The 21,940-nt window shown below is 40.3% G+C and overlaps 1 protein-coding gene across 9 annotated transcripts in view; it reads left to right on the forward strand.

The window, feature by feature from the left end:
* The window catches only part of LOC109401001 (uncharacterized), a 403,227-nt gene that overhangs the window by 88,130 nt on the left and 293,157 nt on the right, over positions 1 to 21,940 (forward strand). The window lies entirely within an intron of this gene.

Below are 21,940 nucleotides of genomic sequence, written 5' to 3' on the forward strand. Positions count from 1 at the left end.
GGATCGCATCACACGACCCAACGGTGACTCCCAGATCTCCCATCCTTTCCATCTAACAAATACCCCAGTCCGTGCTGGTTGTGGGGGACGCAGAGTGCTCTCGGACTCTAGTAGCAACAACCAGCACACTCTAACATTCCTTTCCCTTCCCAACTGACTATAAGGACGTGGCCGGCGCCGTTATTGATCCAAAATGCATGAGCTGCTAAAATTGCACTTTGAGAATAAGTGGAGTGTCCCAGCCCTTATTCATTTGGATCTCAGTGCAATTGGTACCAGCTCAGATCAATCACGGAGGAGCTACCATTGACATGTATAGTCAGATTTGATCGTTTTTGATCGTTGATCGTTCCTCAAAATAATGAATTCCGAATAAAATTTTCAAGGGGGACCCTCTTGACTTAAGAGAAAATCGAAATTTGCGTTAGCCTTATTCAGAAAAGCAACAATTATATCAAAGCCAAAATCGAATTTGGAAACTTATTGATGGCTCATATTCCGAAGTTATGTATTATGTAAAACGTATAAGCAAAGCTGAAAAATATCAAACCTCTCAGTTGACTGCTTCACCACCTTCACTTGCACTGGATGCTGATCATTATCAAGATATTTCGGCAAATTTTTTCTGCACAGTTCAGCCTTTATTTCATTATCATTGATTATAAGATTTATGTAAAATTTGACAAAGAAAAGTGCAAACTAGTAAAATTTCTCATAATAAAACCCATACAAATTTCAACCGTGTTACAGAGCGCGAGGGCTCAACCAATTGCATCAAAACTGTGTGTAGTAATTTCAACCGCAAAAGGGGATTGATGCTATAAAATTAAAATTTCTCCATACAACGTTGATTCATTCTACTGTATAATTACGTCTCAGGAATCTAAAATGGTGTGATTTGACAAGATCTCTTAATTTTTTATTAAGATTTTGTTCTTTTACACATATTTATCGCTTGCATTGACTTTGTTCACCTTCGTAATTTCAGCGATGCATCCATTCTGCAACACGTGTGGTCAGAGACTATTTTGTTGCTGCCAGTTTATCTGGTTATCCAACATTTTTGATGATTTGATGTTTCATATGCATGGGTTTGGTTCACTTTTTCACTGGCCACTTCCGGCGGGACACCTGGAACCGGTTCCGGAACACAACCGGTTCAGGTATGTTATTTGTGGAATGATTGGTAATTTTTTTTATTCTTAATCACTTAACCTAATTTACAGCTCTTTTGTCCACTAGGGTACTAGGGTAGTGGAGGTATTTTGGACCGGGCAGGTATTTTGGCCCACCTAGGGAGTTTTATGATATTTATCACATAATCTCTACTAAATCTTAGTAATTTTTAATTGGAACACGAAAAGTATTCAACTATGTGATGGCCTTTATTTTGGATGTCAGTTATATATGCTGTTCAGTATTAAAAATAGAGAAAATGTTTTCACTTCCAATGAAACGCACGGAAAAGCACCAAAAACAAAGAAGGTGATAAATTTGTAGTCGGCTTCGAAGAGGTATTAAATTTAACAAATAAATATTTATTTCATGTGAATGTAGTTAGGGCATTGTAAGAACTCAAAATAAACTGTTCTTAACCTCGGTGGAGCGATAATATTTACTAAAATGGAGGTTTGAGCTATGGCCAAAATATGTTCAACATAATCAGATGTGAACATATTTTGGACCACCTGTCAGATCCATCTCTCCAGTTCCTTCTTAAGGGAGAAAATATTCATGCCAATGTATTTAATGTACTCTAAAAACAGATAAATAGAATAAGGTGAGACCTCCCGTGATCTGGGTTGTTATACGTTTATTTTACAATGAGATTGTTGTGGGTTCGATTTGTTCTAACAACTTTTCGCCAAGTTAAAAATTTTGATTTGATTTGTGTTTTAACAACTTTTCAACAAGTTGAAGTTTTCAGGTGTTCAGTCACCTAGTTTAGAAAAGTTGTCCTTCTCGGCAATCAGTTGATGACTGAGACAATGTGTTATCTAATGTATGTTTGACAATTTACGTTTCATTCAAATTACTTTATTTTTGATGGCCTTTCCACTCATTAAAGGGTGAGTCGTTAATTATTGTGCCACCCTACCTTCAACTGGTTCGCAAATTGTCTACAGTTAACGGAATGAAACCAAATGTTTACAGTAGTTTAGTATATGTATCTATTTCAACTTTTTGGTATAGGTTCAAATTTAGGATGCGTTTTAGTGAAATTCACGACATTTTCAATTAACGCCCTCCATGTGGACATGTACAGGCTCCACTTGAAACAAATAATTGAAGCTCTCTGGTTTGTTTATGTGCATCGTGCCTGGTTTTCACCCAGCTCCAAGCTTATGTTTCACTGACAACCGTTCCTGAAGCCTATTGACAAACATTAAGATGATCCGATAATGTATAATCATTAATTGTTCCAAGGCGTGATACTATGATTTTTTATTTTAGCATGTGATTGTACAAGACCTTTTTTAGAACTGGTCACTAAATTTATTCTATATCAACCGGAATCTCACTGATAACTTCTCAATTCATTATATGTAAACAATAGACTATAAGGAGAAACTGTGCAAAATTTGGTTGATTTTGGTGAAGTAGGAAAAAAGTTACGTTAGTTTGAAAATGGCACAATAATTATCGACTCACCCTTTACAATATGTGTGGAACTCCTTTATATTTAGCAAAATCACTAAACTTTCACACTTCTAGAAAGCGTTACGTAATTTATGCATGGTGACTGACGTCATGCAACAGTTAATAAATACACGTTTTGCGTAACATTTTTTTTATGAAACATCATACTACAATGCGTAAAAACTGACAAATGCAACAACATTTCATCTTTTTTTACCGTTACGTAATTTTTAAACGTTCCCTGCCTAAAAAATGAATAGAAAAGATGTAAACTTCACGTAGTTTTAACTATGTTTAAATTTTTGCTGAGGTGGCTTTCATTTCATCAATCAATTGAAGTTTAGTTTGGTGGGCCAAAATATGTGCACTTGATGGTCCAAAATAAAATCAGGTGGCCCAAAATACAAGCCCGAGATCCTTCAGGAGTTTTGATATTTATTGTATTTAATACAACAATTTTAAGTTCTGTTTGGCCTTTTTCGACAGAAAACATGTTGCTCTACGTAATGCCTACTGAAATTATCCATATTTTGAAGGGGAAACTTTCTTTTTTCGCTGAATTGTTCATCCACTTCCTAAAGGGGTCCAAAATACCTCCCTACGTGAGCGATTCCAATTGGACGCTGCACTTCCACTTTGTACAGCGGCTTTGTATTCTACTCTATTCTACTTTATTGAACTGGTTGCTTTTGTGCTTCTTTCACTCTTCTACCCTGTCCGTGGTAGAATGATGAGCACGATGATGCTGATGTGCGGCTGCTGTTCCTTTTCCAGTCCGATTGCGGGTCCATTATGAGTTGCGGTTCGCCGATATCCAAATTCCGGGTCCGTTAGAGCTATCTGCTCTGAAGAGGGTCAGGTGCCAGCTGCTCTCGGGGGGAAGAGCAACTGACGAAAAATTGCAAGTGCCGGGGCTGGGTTCGAACCCATGACCATCCGCTTATAAAGCGAACGTGTGGACCACTGATTGGTAATTATCGGTGACAAATATCGGAAACAACTTGTTAACCCACGAGCGATCGCGCTGTTGTATTTTGTACAACACGTTGAAAAAATCTCGCTTTTTGTAGTCAGCATTAGCGTGGTGCTGACGCAGGTAGTCAACCGCGCGAGTTACAGAAGGTTAAGCGTTAAGCGTTTCGACCTACTATCCTTCGGTCATCGTCAGACGCATTTAGTTGGATTCTCCCCTTCAACTCCGTCAGTTTAATATATAAGCGGTTCAGATATGGTCTGAAACTATTTTCCTGCTTACCCTTCATCTGGTTATCGATAAAGCCGCTATTTGGTGTGTCACATGCATAGGTTTGGTTCAGTTTTTTAATTGGTCACTTCCAACGGGATACCTGGAACCGGTTCCGGAACACAACCGGTTCAAATACGGTATGAAACTATTTTCCTGCTTGCCGTTCATCTGGTTATCGAAAAAGCCGCTTTTTGATGCGTCGCATGCATGGGTTTGGATCATTTTTTTAATTGACCACTTCCGGCAGGCGCAGTATCATAACGTCCGAGGCCATAAAGTCCCAGGACTTTATGGCGCATTTTTCCGGGGCATAACGTCCGAACTTGCAGATACGCCACGAAGTCCAAGGAAAGAAGGCACATAGGATATTATGACGCATCCAAACTTTTGGACGCTATTTCGCAAAAAAACGCGACTTAATGTCCGGGACTGTATGGCCTCGGACGTTGTGACCCGGCCCCCTTCCGGCAGGACACCCGGAATTAGTTCCGGAACACTACCGGTTCAAATATGGTCTGAAACTACTTTCCTGCTTACCATTCAACTGGTTATTGAAAAAGCCGCTCTTTCATGTGTCACATACATGGGTTATGTTCACTTTTATATTTGGTCACTTCCGGCAGGACATCCGGAACCGGTTCCGGAACACTACTGGTTCAGATATAGTCTGAGACTATTTTCCTACTTCCCGTTCATCAGATAATCGAAAATGCCGTGGTTTGATGGGTCGCATGCATGGGTTTGTTGCATTTTCATATCTGGCCCCTTCCTGGGGTACCGATCCGGAACACCTAAATGGCCATAACTCCGGAACGGCTGGACGAATCTGAACCATTTTCAATAGGAAACAATGGGACCAGATTTCGCGTCGAATGAACCGTCGGTCGTTAAAATCGGTTGATGTTTACTATCTAAAAGTTAGGTGATTTTTTTTGTACACACACACACACATACGCACACACATACACACACACACACACACACATACACACACACACACACACACACACATACGCACACACATACACGCACACACACACACACACACACACACACACACACACACACACACACACACACACACACACACACACACACACACACACACACACACACACACACACACACACACACACACACACACACACACACACACACACACACACAGACATCATCTCAACTCGTCGAGCTGAGTCGATTGGTATATAACACTTGACCCCTCCGGAGGCTCTATCAAATTTTTGTTTTTGGAGTGAACATATAGTCTTTCGGTACACCTTGGTGTACGAGAAAGGCAAAAAGTAATGGATTGCATAAAATAGACCAATTTAGTAAAAAAATCGTGAAAAAAAAAAATAAAATTGCTATAACCTTTTCTCTTGTTAAAAAATTCATGTTAAGTCAAGTGTTTTCCAGAGTTCATTATATAAGTCATGGATGGTCAAAATTTCATTGCAATCGGTTCATTGAATCCGGAGATATAACAGGTCAAAGTTGGCTATCGGATAATTTTACCTTTTGCAAGAATCTTTATAACATCGTGAAGAATGGCTCGATCTTTTCCAAATTTGAACCACACAACTAGTTGATGAACTTACAGTAAAAATTTGAGAATATTTGATGCACTTTTGGAAAAGTTACAGCTAGTTGAACATTTTTTGAAAAGTGAAAATTTTGCCTGTCCCGATCATTTTGTCTATCCCCTGTAGATATCGAACTGGTTGCCTGTGCGCTGCTGTCACCTTTCTACCCTGTCCGTCCATGGTAGAATGATGAGCACGAGGATGTTGATGTCTGGCTCTTGTTACTTTTCCAGTCCGATTGGGGGTCCATTATGAGTTGCCGTTAGCCGATATCCAGGTTTCCGGGTCCGCTGGAGCATATGCTCTGAAGAGGGTCAGGTGCCATCCGCTCTGGGGAGAAGAGCAACTGACGAAAAATTGCAAGTGCCGGGGCTGGGATCGAACCCATGACTATCCACTGTGAAGAAAACTTGTAGCCACTACGCTACGGGCCCCGGCAGCTTTAGATATTTTGTAATTCTGGAAAACACACAAGAGATAAACAAAATGTTCGGGACAGGCAAAATTTTCAATTTTCAAAAAATGGACAAATAACCCTTACTTTTCGAACAGTGCATCAAATATTTTTACTGTAAGTTGAACGACTCGTTTTGTAACAGTGATCAAATTTGGAAAAGATCGGGTTATTTTACATGAAGTCAGAAATATTCTAGAAAAAGGGATACACAAAATTGTAGGGTATGTGTGCCATCAGTAATCTCATGCTCCCATATTCATCCTTTTCGAAAACAAGCGATTACGGCACCGATTGATTCCGTTCTTTTTGTTTTCATGGGTGCTCACTTCTAACAAAAAATACAAAAATAAGAAACAAAACAAACAGTGCTTCAATCCTTTGTTTTTCGTAGGATGAAAATGGGAGCCACATGCTTAATAAGGGAACCAATACCCTATATTAAAAATAGGCCAATTAACTAAAAAATCATAAAGTAAACTCCCGGGTAGAGCTTAATGGCAAAAGAATGGCAAATTTTACCATTAAAACAGAATGCTTGAATGGCCAAATGTGTTATTTGTTTGTTTGAAATAAGAGTTAAAATAACAAAAATAATAACAAAATTTTGGTAGCAGAAAAACTTAAAAATAACTTATTTTGCCTTTGTAATAGCAAAGTAATGGTAAAGCATGCGGATTAAATTAAAGAACAAAATAAGTTATTATTGAGATATTGATAACAAAATAAGACCCAAATTAACTGTTATCGGTGAATAACAAAATATGACATTCTTGAGTTATTGATAACAGAATAAGAACAAATTTATCTGTTTATGTGGCGATCAAAATAATGGTAGGTTTAGTTGTTCAAATTCTTTTTTAAAATAATGGTAGATTCAGTTATTATTTCAAAGTAGCAGAAGAAAGGTAAAATGTGCTATTTCTATTAATTGTTTGAGTTCTAAATTAACATAAACTGATGTGCATCAAATAGAATCCATTGCGAATCAAACACACAGCTGAGAATCCGGATTTGTTTACTTTTGCGAGATACGTCAAATTGAAAAATTATGCTTGAAATAGACAATATAATAGTTAATGGTATATTAAGAGTAAAATATATTATGGTGCCTAATGTTTATAAATAATATCTCACAATATCAAAATAATGGTAAATTTAGCTAGGAATGTAAATTATGCTATTGTTTTGATATTTTATACAATTCATTATAAAATTGCAAGTTCTACCATGATAGTAATTTTTGTTATTGATGAATAACATATCAATGACAAGATTTACTATGATTGTATATTTTGCTATTGATTTGCCATTTTAAGTTTGAATGGCAAAACGAGATATGATGGCAAAACCAGTTATTATTTTGTTCTTTGTTTGCCATTAGCCTCTACCCGGGTTAAATCGCTATTGAAGACTTGCCTCGAAAAGTGAGCCACAGAAAATAATGTATAACTTTTGATTACGTGTACAAAAATAGCTGATTTTCATCAGGCATAGCATATTACGTGTAACTAATAACATAAAAATTTAATCAAAATCGGTTTAGTATTGGCATAGATATTGTCGATACAATAAAATGTCGTTTGGGAAATGATGGGCATCCATTTTAAAATTTGTTAAGGTTATAACTTTGTTGTTGGCTCATCGAAACGTCTGAAAATTTGACTGTAAGTTCTCCAAGTAAGGCAAAGTAAGTAGTAAAAATTTCACCATAATCGGTTCAGTATTTTATTTTTGCCAAATTTTTGGCACTTTTTAACATTATAAAATCTATGTGCACTGTTTAACTGGAGAACTAGCAAAACTGTCCCTATTTTAAAAAAAGGACAGGTTCAGAGGTGTTAGAGGGAATTTTAAGAGGGCTTGATAGTGTTCCAGGTATGCTTCAGAGGGTTTTAAGGGATTATCAGACGCGTTTCAGGAGATTTTAAAGGCATTTCAAAGGGTTGAACGAGGAATTCGAGGGGTTTAGAGGGTTTAATGGAGTTTCAAGGGTCTCAGGGTAAAACTTTTTTTGGGGGCGTTACAGAGTGATTCTAAGTGAATTATGAACGTTTTTCAGAAAATTTTAAAAGCGGTTCAGATGAGCTCGAGAGGTTTAAGTGGTTCTCAGAGGCGTTTTAGGGGATCTCAGGAGGATGAGAAGGATTTTTTGGAGTCTCAGGAGCGCTGCAGGGTTGCTCAGATGATATAGGCGAGCTTTCAGGGGTGTCTCTGGGGATCTCAGACAGTTCCAAGAGGACTTCAGGAGGTTTAAACGGGGTCTCAGGAACCTCCAGGAAGTTTTAGGAGCATTTCAGAAGATCTCAGAAGATTTCTGTGGGCCTCAGGGGTGTTCCAAGGATGTCCGCTAGTTTTAAGGGTCCAAGAGGCATTTTTCAAAAGGATTCAAGGGATTCCGGAAGGATATATTGAGTTTTGGGGATTCTTAGGAGGGTTCTGAGGCATTTCAGAGAATCACAGTTTTTTTAAGGGCAGTTCAAAAAGGTTTCAGGGGTCTCTGAGGAGCTTTAGGGAGTCTCAGGAAGATTTAGAGGATCTAAAGAGGACCCAAAAATTCAGATAAGAGATTACTTTCCTAGTTAAGCAGCTTGTTAGATGTTACTTCTTAGTCTTCTGAGCAGTTTCCGTTTATATCTCGGAATTGGAAAGTTTTAATAAGATATATTTTGATAGCCTCCTAAAGTAGTTTTTACAGAACTTTCTCACAATGGATGCAGGAACAAGAATGTACTTTTACGTTTCATCCCAACCTATCCGGTATTGTAGAATATGTCAATAATTTCTAATTCTTCTTACCCTCACGACAAACGCAGCGGCTACCGGTTTGAATGTGGCAGATGTCTGTTTTTTTTGTTGAACTAAATGATCATTGATTTGGTAAGTTCATATTTATTTTAATTAAACTTGCTTATAATGTTGTTTTCACTAAAATGATAAATAAATCTTCCCTAGGATATTTTAGGGGGATACCAGGAGGCGTCAGGGGCATTTCAAGGGATCTCAAGAGTATTTAGTCATTAAGGTTGGTTTACGGGAAAGAATTAGCGAGTGAAGTTAAGGGGAGTTTAGGGCGTGTTTAGGGGTGAGAGATGAGGGAAAGTTGGGACTATTTAAGGTTCCCCAAAAGCTTTCTTGAGAATAAGCCTTAAATATTCCTTAAAATATTTGGAGAAGTTGCTTACTGGAGGAATCCCTGAGAAACGCTAGGGGAATTCGTGGAAGTAATTTCTTGATCCCTTTTCTTGACAAAATCTTGGAGAAATTCTTTGATGAATCACTTTAGGAGTCCCCGAAGAATTGCCATGTAGAATTCATCGACAAATTTCTTTGTGAATAAATCCCTAGTGTAATACCTGAAGGAGTCCTCGGAGGGATTCCTGGAATATTCCAAACAGAAATTCCCATAAAAATCTGAAATGAATCCCTGCAGAAATTACGTGCGCACCCATGGTGGTGCAATGGAAATCTTGGAAGAATCCCTGTAGAAAATATAGGAAACCTAAATGTATTTTCCCTAATCGTTGTCCGAGTAGGACTAACATCGCTAATGGAAACTCAGTATACTTCCGCATACTGTCCAATAGAAAACTTGGAGGCACGGATCAGATAAAATTTCCTCGAATATTCAGTGTGTACTCAATAACTTGAACTCAAATCAAAGCTGTGATAGGGCACACAATTTCCGCATTTCATTCCACAGCCACTAAATGTGCATCTCTCTGCATATCATCACCAAGTTCTTGACATTCACGCATTTTCGATGCCAGAGACAGTCGTCTGTTTCCCGCTTCGTAGACGTTATGAAGCCAGCAATGGCACAATGTCAGCATCGTGCCCTATGTCTAGGAGACGACAATATGTATGTAGGTACTTATGGCTCTATGCGTCAGACACCGATCCATCCATCTCAGGTTCAAAATGGGTGCGGTGCAATTTCTACGCTTCTAGCTCTATCGAATGTACCCGTATCAACGTTTGGGTGCGTTCTTGAAACTCAATTGACGGAGAAAGCGATTGTTAAGTGTTGTCGGTTTATCGATATTACAGTTGGTTATGTCAATACGTGCTTCCCGATCGTAGCATTGGTTTTGTGTTAGTTGTTTTAAATCGATTGCCAGCCACTTAAACATGCTGTATTGAGCATAAAATAAAATTTAGACTGATCAAATTATGCAAATGATTGGATTTTTTATTAAAAACATTTCTAGCACCGGCTTTCTACCATTACATGTTATATTTGTGAATAACATTATAAAACAATTACCTAAAAGCAACATTATATATGAGGGAAAAAATCGTCTAAATAAAATGCGACTACATGTAAAATTATCCTAATCAGCAGACCACAATCATTTATTGTAGCTACTTTTATGGATATCATTCCAATTTTGCATGTACACTCCCGTTCAAAAGTTTGGGGTCACCCCCTCGAAAACATGTCATTTTTTTAGGCCCATATCTCCGCCAATTTTCGTCCGATTTCAAAACCCTAGGTTCCATTCAAAAGATAATAAGTCAAAGAAACTTTGAACATGATTTAAAAGAAACTTTTTCAAAAAATTGTGTATGTAAACTCAACCCAAAGTTGCCAAATTTTCTAAAAAAATGAATATAAACTTACGGCAGTGTCGCTAGAAGTTGGGTCGACCAAATTTTAAGATGAGAGCGGTAATATGACCCATTTTCTATTAGCTTTCAACTGCTTTTTACAGAACTTCGCTAAAAAATCTAGAAAAAAAAAGTTATTAAGTAAATTAAACCTTGATGTCATCGACCAAAAGTTTGGGGTCACCCCTCAATATGATGTATCGGCCAAAAGTTTGGGGTCACTTTCGAAAAACATGGAAAAGAGATTTGGTGATATCTTCGTCATCTATAGTTCAATTTTGATTATTTTTGGCTCATTTCAAAGATAATTAACTAAATTTACGTTTGATGTCTTCAACTTAACGTATTTAACGATTTTTGTATATAAAAATGTTATGTAAAGTTAGCACATTTTACCACGCTTCAAAAAATGAGGCAACTTTACGTTAAGTTTTAGTATGTAAATTTCAACAAATATGTGTGGTTCAATGTCTATGCAGTACGTATCATTCATTTTGTTTCAAATAAGCCAAGAAGAATTAAAATTGAATGAAAGATGACAAAGATATCAACAAATCACTTTTCCATGTTTTACGATAGTGACCCCAAACTTTTGGCCGATACAGCATATTGAGGGATGACCCCAAACTTTTGGTCGATGACATCAAGGATGAATTTACTTAATAACTTTTTTTCTAGATTTTTTAGCTAAGTTCTGTAAAAAGCAGTTGAAAGCTAATAGAAAATAGGTCATATTACCGCTCTCATCTTAAAATTTGGTCGACCCAACTTCCAGCGACACTGCCGTAAGTTTATATTCATTTTTTAGAAAATTTGGCAACTTTGGGTCAAGTTTACATACAAAGTTTTTTGAAAAAGTTTCTTTTAAATCATGTTCAAAGTTTCTTTGACTTATTATCTTTTGAATGAAACCTAGGGTTTTGAAATCGGACGAAAATTGGCGGAGATATGGGCCTAAAAGAATGACATGTTTTTGAGGGGGTGACCCCAAACATTTGAACGGGAGTGTATGAACCAAATGATACCATACCATTTGGCTGGTGCATCTCTCAGTACCACTCATTGGAAATGTGAGCTATTTTCATACAGTTTCCTCCTCCTCTCTCATAACTACCATCCCATTTTTCCATTTTCCATCCCAGGATCATATCTTTCGGTACGATAAAATTTTCATCTCGTATCCATCCTAACGGGCGCAAATCAAAAATTCATCAACGACACCTTAAAATGGCCAAATTGCTCAATTCCATGTATCGTAAAATCCGTTCATTTATGTCAACCCCCATTCGCATTCATCGGTAGCGCAGCACCAAAAGCAATCAAAACCACCATCACCATAGTGGCTGTACTCATAAAGTCCTGCCATTTAATCCAGTTCGATAAGGACACAAGGGTACCTCCATCTCTCGGCATCGTTATCGATTGAACTAAGAGCGTGTGTTTTTAACTCTTGTTACACGCAGTAATACATCTACTTATTTATTTTTATCTAAAATTAAACATAGCTGCTCCTCTCCTAGCTGAGACGAAGCATACTCCTCTGCTCACTGTTCTATCAACACTTCCGCAGTTATTAATCAAGAGCTTTCTTTGCCAACGACCATTTTGCTTTTGTATATCGTGTAGAAAGCACAAACAAACTGTCCAAAGAATTCAAGGAAACTTAACTTCCATTTCGAAAAGTTTCTGCACCAACCGAGAATCGAACCCTCGGCATGGTCTTGCGGAACATCAGCATACTTCCAGCTAATAAAAAAAATCTTTTTGCGATTTATTGTATGTATAAATATATAAGGGTCCATGTATCTTCCTGGCCAAAATGTTTGGGATAGGCAACTTTTTTTCTCCCATAAAAAAATTCAACATGCTGTAACTTTTCATAAAGTGCACCAAAAAATCTCAAATTTTGACTGTTAATCAACCTGTTATATGTGCATCATTGGTACAAATTTGGGCTTGATTGAATAATTTTTCGCGAAGTTAGAACCGTTCGGGTAAAACACTATTTTTTAGACAACTCATTTTTGAGCTGTCATATCTCGGAAACCAGAGAACCGAATTGAATGAATTTTTTAACGTTTATCAACAATATATTGATACTTAATACAACGTTATAAAATGCAATATTTTCTCACGGCGAATTAAGTTATACCGGGTTGAAATTTTTACCCATATAGAGGAAAATAAGTCAAATTTACAATACCACACAAAAATTACTAAATGTGTTCTTCCTTTAATCTAAATATGCTCTAATATATCTGATTAAAGATAACTTGAGAACAGAAGTGGAAAACCTTTGGACATCAACACTAAAATTTATTTACATTGACGTAAAAAAATACATTTTTTCGAGAAAAAGCCAAAAAGTGTCAATCCATGATAACTTTTTTCAACGTTCAAAAAGTATTTATGTTTTAATAGTTTGTGGAGCATTTGTATATTGTTAGTGTACGTTAAAAATTTAATTCAATTCGGTTCACTGGTTTCCGAGATATGACAGCTCAAAAATAAGTTGCCTTAAAAATAGTGTTTTACCCGAACGGTTCTAACTTTGCATAAAGATTAATCAATCGAGCCCAAATTTGTACCAATGATGCACACATAATAGGTTGGCAAACAGTCAAAATTTGAGATTTTTTGATGCACTCTATGAAAAGTTATAGCATGTTGAACTTTTTTGTGAGAGAAAAAAAAGTTGCCTATCCCAAACATTTTGGCCATTCCCTGTATTTATACATACAATAAATCGCAAAAAGATGTTTTTTTTATTTTTATTTAAATTTATCCAACGAGGTTCTTGAAGTTTCAAATTTCATCTCTAGAAATGAATCAAATGGTGAACTGCGGAACAATGTGATGTCTTGAAAGTCTAAAAACATTTACGTTAAATCGACTGTGTTCAATGATTTATGGATTTAGACATGAAAATAACAGTCGGTAAAAAACAATGTGCTGTATTACTTCCGTTCTGGTTTGCCTGCTGTCACTCCAGTTATAAAAAATGAGGGTAAGATAAGTTACAAAAGTTTGTTTCCCTTGTCAACCACAAAATCTGCTTATCAGGCACGAAAAAGCAAATTTACTTCAACTTTGCAAAGCCCACCGAACCCCGTACCGAAGATTACATTCAAATTTAGCTGCAATTAAGCGCCAACCGGAGAATAAATATTTAAACTATTTACATACGCGACGATAAAGTTTTCCACGTGCTACTCCCCCATCTGGAAGGGGAGTAAAGCCAATATCCGTTAACTTTCGTAGGTATCCTTGCTGGTTCGTTCGAGGGTTGCCGCTTGCTGCTCCAAAAGTCAAACCCTGTGACAAAAACGAGATTACTTAGCTAAGCTGGGGCTGCGGTGACGACGGGCTGCTAGCTGTGGAAAACTTTGCTGACTTTCACAGGCTTTCAAAGGCGACTTGGTGCGAGACGAGGACGGTTGACGAGGGAAGATACACGAATCCCGGAAGATTACCCTTCAGCACGGTTCCGAGTACAGCGATAGCGGGCTGGGGCGACGACAAAAAAGACATACCCTTATGTACCGACACCGCATAATGCTACTTGTTGTAACATACCGGCTGCGAAGAAGAGCACCCAGAGCACACATATTGAGCGATGAATAAATATGCTGTAATTTACATATGGGACAGAGACGTTGAAATAACCATCCAGTCACCGCAAAGCTTCCGTTAAAGCTGCTACTTGTGGAGTTTTCTTTAGATGTGGTTTTTCTACAGGATCCGGTGCTTTGGTGGTTCTCGCTAGTAGTATAATTCTGTTTTCATTGCCTTCAATAGACATTTCGGAATTTGGTGCAAATTTAACTAGAAAGAAAATCTACTGAAAAATAACACACCGAAGTTAAAACTCCAATTTTTCTATGGCATCATCGGATATGCTTACGTACTACTTACAGTCCTGAGTCCCATGGTGGTGCAAAGGGCCGAATTGAAAGATCATCATCCTGGGCGATTGCCCGCCATCGCCTTGACCTGTGTGACCAGGTCAAATTTCAGTCGACATCCTTTATTTCTTTGTTGAGGCTGCGCCGCCATGAGCCTCTGGGCCTGCCGCTGCTGCGATATCCTGCTGGGTTCCAATCAGGCACCTGCTAGCGAATTGTGTTCCTGCCCCTGCGTAGAGTGTGGCCGTCACAACTCCACTTTCTCTCCCGAAATTCTGTTGCTAGTGGCTTTAGATGACATCGACGATGGCTACCATGTGCGAACTGTATACTGGAGGCTCTATTGATGAAGACCTGCGGTAGTGTTCTCCGCTGATACATACTAGATTTCACTGACATACAGCAGCACAGATTTTACATTCGAGTTGGAAATTCGGATTTTGGAGCTTTGATTTATCTGGTTGTTTTTCCATGCATTTCTTAAACTCGCAAAAGCAGCCCTGTCCTTCCTGATCCGTGCATCTATGTCGATCTTGGTGCCGGCTATCGGTCGCCATTTGACTACTAAGATATTGGAAGCTTTCAACATTCTCCACTGATTGCCCAGTTGATCGTGTTTACATCCAACGATTTGGTCTTGTTGACGTTGATGGTAATACCTGCCGCTGAGGAGCGATTGGCAAGATCATCGAACTTGCTCTGCATATCAGAGCGCCTCTTTTTTTCCCGGTGAGCTAGGAGAGCAACGTCGTCAGCCAGTTCGAAGTCATTTGGTAATGGGCTGCCACAGCAATCCACGATTTGATTCACGATCAATCGCACCTACAAGGATCTCATCGATTACGATAAGGAACAGTTGCGATGATAGAATACATCCTTGCCTCACTCCAGCAACGTCCCGGATGGAATCGGACAAAACACCGTTGTGCAGTACTCTGCACAAACTCTGCACAAAAATGCCCTGTACTGTGCTTCAATGAGGCCGATGATTTTCTCAGGGAGACCCTTGCGCCTGAGGGCTTCCCACATGGTTTCGTGATTTCTTGGAATTAGTTTATTTGCTCCAGGATAATACGGAGCGAGACAATATGGTTCACCCAGGACTTTGAGAACGATACACATCATCATGATGCCCCATCTATTATCGCATACAGTCAGGTCACCCTTTTTGGGCACCTTTACTAAGACGCCTTGCATCCAGTCGATCGGAAATGTAGCGGTTTTTCAGTGTTGCAGAATAATTGGTTCAGCAATTTTGCGGATACTATGGGGTCAGCTTTGAACATCTCGGCTGATATGCAATCGACCCCCGAGGCTCTCTTCGATTTCATGCTACGGATGGCTGTAACTATCTCCTGCAATGATGGAGCTGCAGTGTTAACATGAGTAATGCGTCGAACTCTTGGCGGATCATGTTGAGATGTTGGTGGCGTAGCCGACACTGGAAAAAGGTTTCCAAGGTGCTCGAACCAGCGTTTCAACTGGTCAGCCAGGTCGATCAATAACTGTACAGACGTGCCTTTCACGGATATCGTAGCATTCATCTTAGTCCCACTGAGGCGACGTGAGACATCAGAGGAGATGGATGTCGCCAGTATTTGCGGCTTTCTCGCCTTCATCGGCTAGGGAGTTCCCTCACGCTCTTTTGTCCCGCCTACATGAGCGCTTCACTTTCTTCTCGAGAGCCGAATAGCACTGACAGGCTACGGCTTAAGGTCCTCGTGTTTTCACTCGCACTATCGCGGCTTTGGCGTTTCTTCGATCTTCTACCTTCCTTCAGGTATCATCTGTGATTCACTGCTTTCACCGGGTGCGTAGCTCACCCAAATTATTTTCGCCGGTGGCGATGAAGGCGTTCTTGATGGCGCTTTATTGATCTTGCACACTTCCACCTTCCGGAATATCCGTAGCACGGTTCTCTAGTTCCTCGACAAAGGACCTTTTCACCGCAGCGTCTTCCAGTCGGCTTGAATCCTAGAAATGCGCAACCGGATCTCGCCGATTAGGAGATAATGGTCGGCGCTACGTTTGTTCCGCACATCAAGAAGACTCCGTCTCCATTTTCAGATGATGCCGATGTGGTCGATTTGACTTCCCGTGATGCCATCACGGGAAATCCATGTCACTTTGTGCACTGGTCGATGGGGAAAGATCGATCCGCCAATAACCGTGTCATTGTTGCCAGTGGCAACTTGCCACTAAACTCTGCAAACAGCTCTCCGTTTTCACTCATTTCTCCCAGACCATGACGTACTCCTAGTGAGAGTTGTCGAAACCAATTTTCGCGTTGAAGTCGCCCACGAGGATCTTGATAACAGCTTTTGGATCTTATCTACGACAATATTCAGTTGACTATAAAAGTTCTTCTTGTCTTGTATTTCGGCAGAATAACGTTCGCTCATGGTGTTTTGAAACTGGTCAAAATGACCATCTCATTGATAGGTTCCCACTTGAGCACAGCGTGGCCGTGAGCACTGAGTAGGAAACCAACACCACGGTGACGAGGAACGTGTTCACCTAATAGGCCACAGTATTGAAGAATTTGACCCAATCCCAATTTGTGTTCACCACAATTCGCACGGTAAAGGCTGGCAATGTGATTCAGACGTCTTGTAAGGTCCTTGAGCCTCTTGCCAAGCTACTCCGATCCGATCCCGACCTCCAAGTGGGACCGGCCGGGATACGAGCAACCTTAGGGAAGATTGGGTAACCAACTCCAGTGGGAACTTCGTTTGCTGACAAGGAAGGGCGGTTTGCTTCGACAATTTTACTGGGTCCCTCTGGACCCAGGGGAGTTGGTGTTAGGCCCTGCGAGCCGGCCGTAAAAACCAAGCACCGAAAAATCAACAAGAGAATAGGTACGAACCGAGACCAACGGCAACGACTCCAGCAAACCAAAAAGATTTGCGATTGGGAAATCGGTACCGTAATCTGAGGGGTAGTTGATCAGCGGGGTGAAGTTGATCACTATGAGATCGTACTTTAACCGCTGAGGACGATACAGCTTTATTGCAGTAGAAGAACTTTTGAAGTTAATTAATTGTGTGAATATATTTGAAGAATTTTTGAGGGTTTTTATGCCAATTTTATGAGATTTTACATAAAAATACCGACTTGTTTGGACGTTTATTTAAACTCGATTAAACGACTATCGACTATCGAAAATCGCCTCCCATCAACACCTTGTGTATCAGATGGCTCACAAAACACTTTCATTCATTCTTGGTAGGCTTATTAAGCATTACTTTAAGTTTAAATTAAAGTTAACATATATGTTTTCGAATTAGTGTAATTAGTTTTATAGTATTGAAGAGAGTACTCTGCTTAGAGGGTTCGAAAAGTCGGTACAAGATCATACATATTTTAATAGAAAATTGCGCATTTTTGCGAAAGCAAGACGATTCTTCAAGAAATTTCCTAGCCTTAGGCGTTTAATGTGGGTAATTCTGTAACTTACTAAACTTTATTTGATTTTAACATACAAAATACACTAATTGTTAGAATTTAACAATCTTATTTAGATCATCCATATTCAGCATCATCAATTTAGTTTGTTCAATAACTTTCCAATCTTAGAATGTTATGTTGATCCACTCCACCCCGGATTGAAAGTTTTAAAATTTGGTTATTTAATCATTTTTTACAAAATTTACCAGTTTCTCATAAGAATTTCGTTTGCCGGGGCCCGTGGCGTAGTGGCTACACGTTTGCTTCATAAGCAGATGGTCATGGGTTCGATCCCAGCCCCGGCACTTTCGTCAGTTGCTCTTTCCCCCTGAGAGCAGCTGACACTGACCCTCTTCTGAGCCAATAGCTCAAATGGACTCGGATACTTGGACATCGGCGAACGGCAACTCATAATGTACCCCCAATCGGACTGCAAACAGGAACAACCAACAGCCACATATCAGCTTCCTTGTACTCATCATTCTACCATGATAGAGTAGAAAGTGAAAGCAGCACAACGGCAATCAGAATCGCTCACGCAGTGCCCTAGTGGACAAAAGAGCTGTAAATTAGGTTAAGTGATTGAAGAATAAAAAAAAATATCGACTCTGACCACTACCTACTGATTATAAAAATGCACCAAAAAAGGCTTCGTAATCAACAACGTACGATACCGACGGCCGCCTAGGTATAATCTGGAGCGACTGAAGCAACCTGATGTCGCCACTGCATACGCGCAGAATCTTGAGGCAGCATTTCTGGACAAGAACGAGCTCAATGAAGCCCCTCTCTAGGACTGCTGGAGTACTATTAAGGCAGCCATTACCAACGCAGCAGAGACCAACGTTGAGTATGTGGAACGGAGCCGAAGGAACGATTGGTTCGCCGATGAGTGTAGAGTAGTTTTGTGAGAGAAAAACGCAGTGGAGGCGATAATTCTGCAGCAAAGCACCCGACAGAACGTGGTGTGATATAAAAGAACGCGGAAACAGCAGACCCGCCTCTTCCGCGAGAGAAAGCGCCGCCTGGAAGAAGCGGAATGTGAACGTATGGAACTACTGCGCCGTTCATACGAAACATGGACGTGCTACCAGAAGCTCAACGCATCCCGCAAAGGTTCCGTGCCGCGAGTCGAAATGTGCAGGGATAAGGACGGGTGCATCTTGACTGACGGACGTGAGGTGATCAAAAGGTGGAAGCAGCACTACGACGAATACCTGAATGGTGCGGAGAACGCAGACATGGATGATAAAGGCAGCGAGGGTAATGACTACGTCAGTACAGCAGTGAGCAACAATGATCCAACACCTAGTCCAACACCCACTTTGAGGGAAGTTAAGGAAACTACCCAGTAGCTCAAGAACAATAATTCAGCTGGTAAGGATGGTATCGGAGCTGAACTCGTCAAGATGGGCCCGGAAAAATGGTTAATAGCCTGCACCGGCGAATAGCCAGGATCTGGGAGACCAAACAGCTACCGGATTAGTGGAAGGATGTGGTCATTTGTCCCATCTACAGGAAAAGTGGCAAATTGGAGTGTGAGAACTTCCGAGCGATCACAATTCTGATAGCCGCCTACAAAATGATATCCCAGATCATCTTCCGTTATCTTTCACCCAACGTTAATGAGTTTGTGGGAAGTTATCAATCCGGCTTCGTTGACAGCCGTTCGACAACGGGCCAATCTTGAAAGCACCGTGCGGCAATTCCTCCAAAAATACCATGAATACCAGGTCCCAACGCACCAAATGTTCATCGATTTCAAGGCGGCGTACGACTGTATCGACCGCAGAAAGCTATGGAAAACCATGGACGAGAGCGGCTTCTCCGGGAAGCTCATCAGATTGATCAAAGCGACGATGGACGGTGTGAGAATCTGCGTAAGGATTTCTGTCGATCTGCCTAGTTTGTTTGAATCTCGGCGGGGTCTGCGACAAGGTGATGGACTCCCATCGCCCTAGAAATTGTTATGCGACGAGCCGGGCTTAACAGCCGATGCACGAATTTCCCGAAATTCGGCCAATTTGTCTGCTTTGCGGACGACATGGATATTATTGCTAGAACACACTCGAAGTGTTTGAACGGCGGGTGCTTAGGAGCATCTTTGTCGGTGTGCATCGTGAGGCGGCGAAGAATGAACCACGAGCTTGCTCCACTCTACGGCAAACCTAGCATCCGGAAGGTCGCAAAAGCTGGAAGGATACGATTACCACCTTAAGTACAGAGGAGCATTTCATACTCAGCCGCTAGATACCAGGACAGACGCTGTTTGAGCCGCATCTCATGTGTGAAAAGACGCTCGAGACGTGCCTCTTCAATCTAGCTGAAATCTGAAGAACACACCGCCAGCTAAGCACACAACTCTTAGCTGAATGTCTTTGTCATCGATTGACCCGTGCCGTAAAAGCATGAGGTAGAAATTTGTGAGGGCCAGAGTATGTTGGATAAAAGTTGCTATCAGAAATACTTATATTCCAACAACGACGAAAAACCTCATACTCATTTGATTCAATCCTATGCTCAAACTGCCCATATTCGCATAGTTGACGTAACCACCATTGACAACGTCAGCATACACATGTAAATATCTGACGCATCTGTGTATATGTGACCTGTTTTATTGAAAACAACACAAGATCTAACTTTTAGTTAGATGTCAACGTGGAAAAAAATGTTGAATTTTGAATTATTCATTGCCAAAATTTCCTAAGTGTGTTGAAAACTACAGTGGCGCTTACGTCAACCATGCAAATATGGGCAGCATAGTAAATATGCCATTCTCTGTTGATCACCCTTATTCCTGAAAATTTAACTTCATAATTCCGGCATTAGTTGAACATCCACTTTATACCTTAATATATAGAACCGTGAGCTCGTTAAATCAACGGGAGCTCTTCCTATCGCAGCCAAACAGTATCCATAAATCCTGTGGCTAACAGTAAATCTCATCAGCTCGATACCACGGAACCATAAACTAGCCATAACAATTCTCACATTTCATTTAGCAGAAGTGTTCTCATTTCCTGAACAACCAGGTGAGATTTGGGGAAAACGCACCAAAAAGCTCGATTCAAGATGGTTTCTGTGTTTTATGAGATAGTCTATGTGTTCAAATAATATTTTATTAATAACTTTATTCATGAGATTTTCAGCCCGTGGCTGGTTCATCTCAGAATGTGTTCAATTAAAGAATGGTCGGTCAGTGATGTGATCCATGGATTAGGGATATTAGCAGCGGTCAGTGTGAAAAATGATCTGAAACAAGTTTATCAAAGTGTGAGCTAATATTGCATGCAAATCAAAACTCTTCAAAGCATTTAGGGTTGCATTTCACACCATTTTCCCCAAACTTGTTGAATTAGTGATTCGTTGGATGCACTCATTCATAGGGCCTGATGGGATGCATCGGTGAACACCACAGTACACTTGAATCGACACCAAAGGGAGGATACCCTCTTCAATTAAATTTATCCAAGCAGCATTCAATTCTAGCCACATGCCAGCAAGGGCACACAACTGATGATGGAGACGAAGGACGACGACAGTGTGAATCGGTCGATTGGTTCCAATCAGCTCCCAGTAGTACGGACGGAGGGTCGAGGAGGATCCGTAGCGATTCATTTCGAATCTGTATCTTCTGCGAGTTAGCCCCATAGAGCCCCCCAGATAGATTGCAAGTATCCGTCATTCCGGTCAGGAAGACCACTTCAGTATCGATTTTCGCGCTTTTTGCGATGAAGAGGGTTTGCCCGTTATGATGAAGCCGGTTTATCTCTCTTTTGGTCGCATTGCTTGTTGGGACCATGGCAGCGACCGGCGGTTGATCGTTTATTGGTTGGCGGTGCACTTGACGGCGGCACTGACTGGTGAGTGTGAAATGGAAGCACTTGAGTGAAGTGATCCCCATGCGGCTTGCAATTATCTGCTCCACCCGAGTCGGTTATTGGCAATAATCATCTGATCCATATTGCATCCTCTTATAAACGCATGGTACTAGAGAGGATAAGCTGCGTTTAATGATTTTTAAATGAAGCTCGTTGATGGAGCACATCAG

The sequence above is a fragment of the Aedes albopictus genome, chromosome 2, assembly GCF_035046485.1.
Source record: "Aedes albopictus strain Foshan chromosome 2, AalbF5, whole genome shotgun sequence".
NCBI classification, from domain to species: Eukaryota; Metazoa; Arthropoda; class Insecta; order Diptera; family Culicidae; genus Aedes; species Aedes albopictus.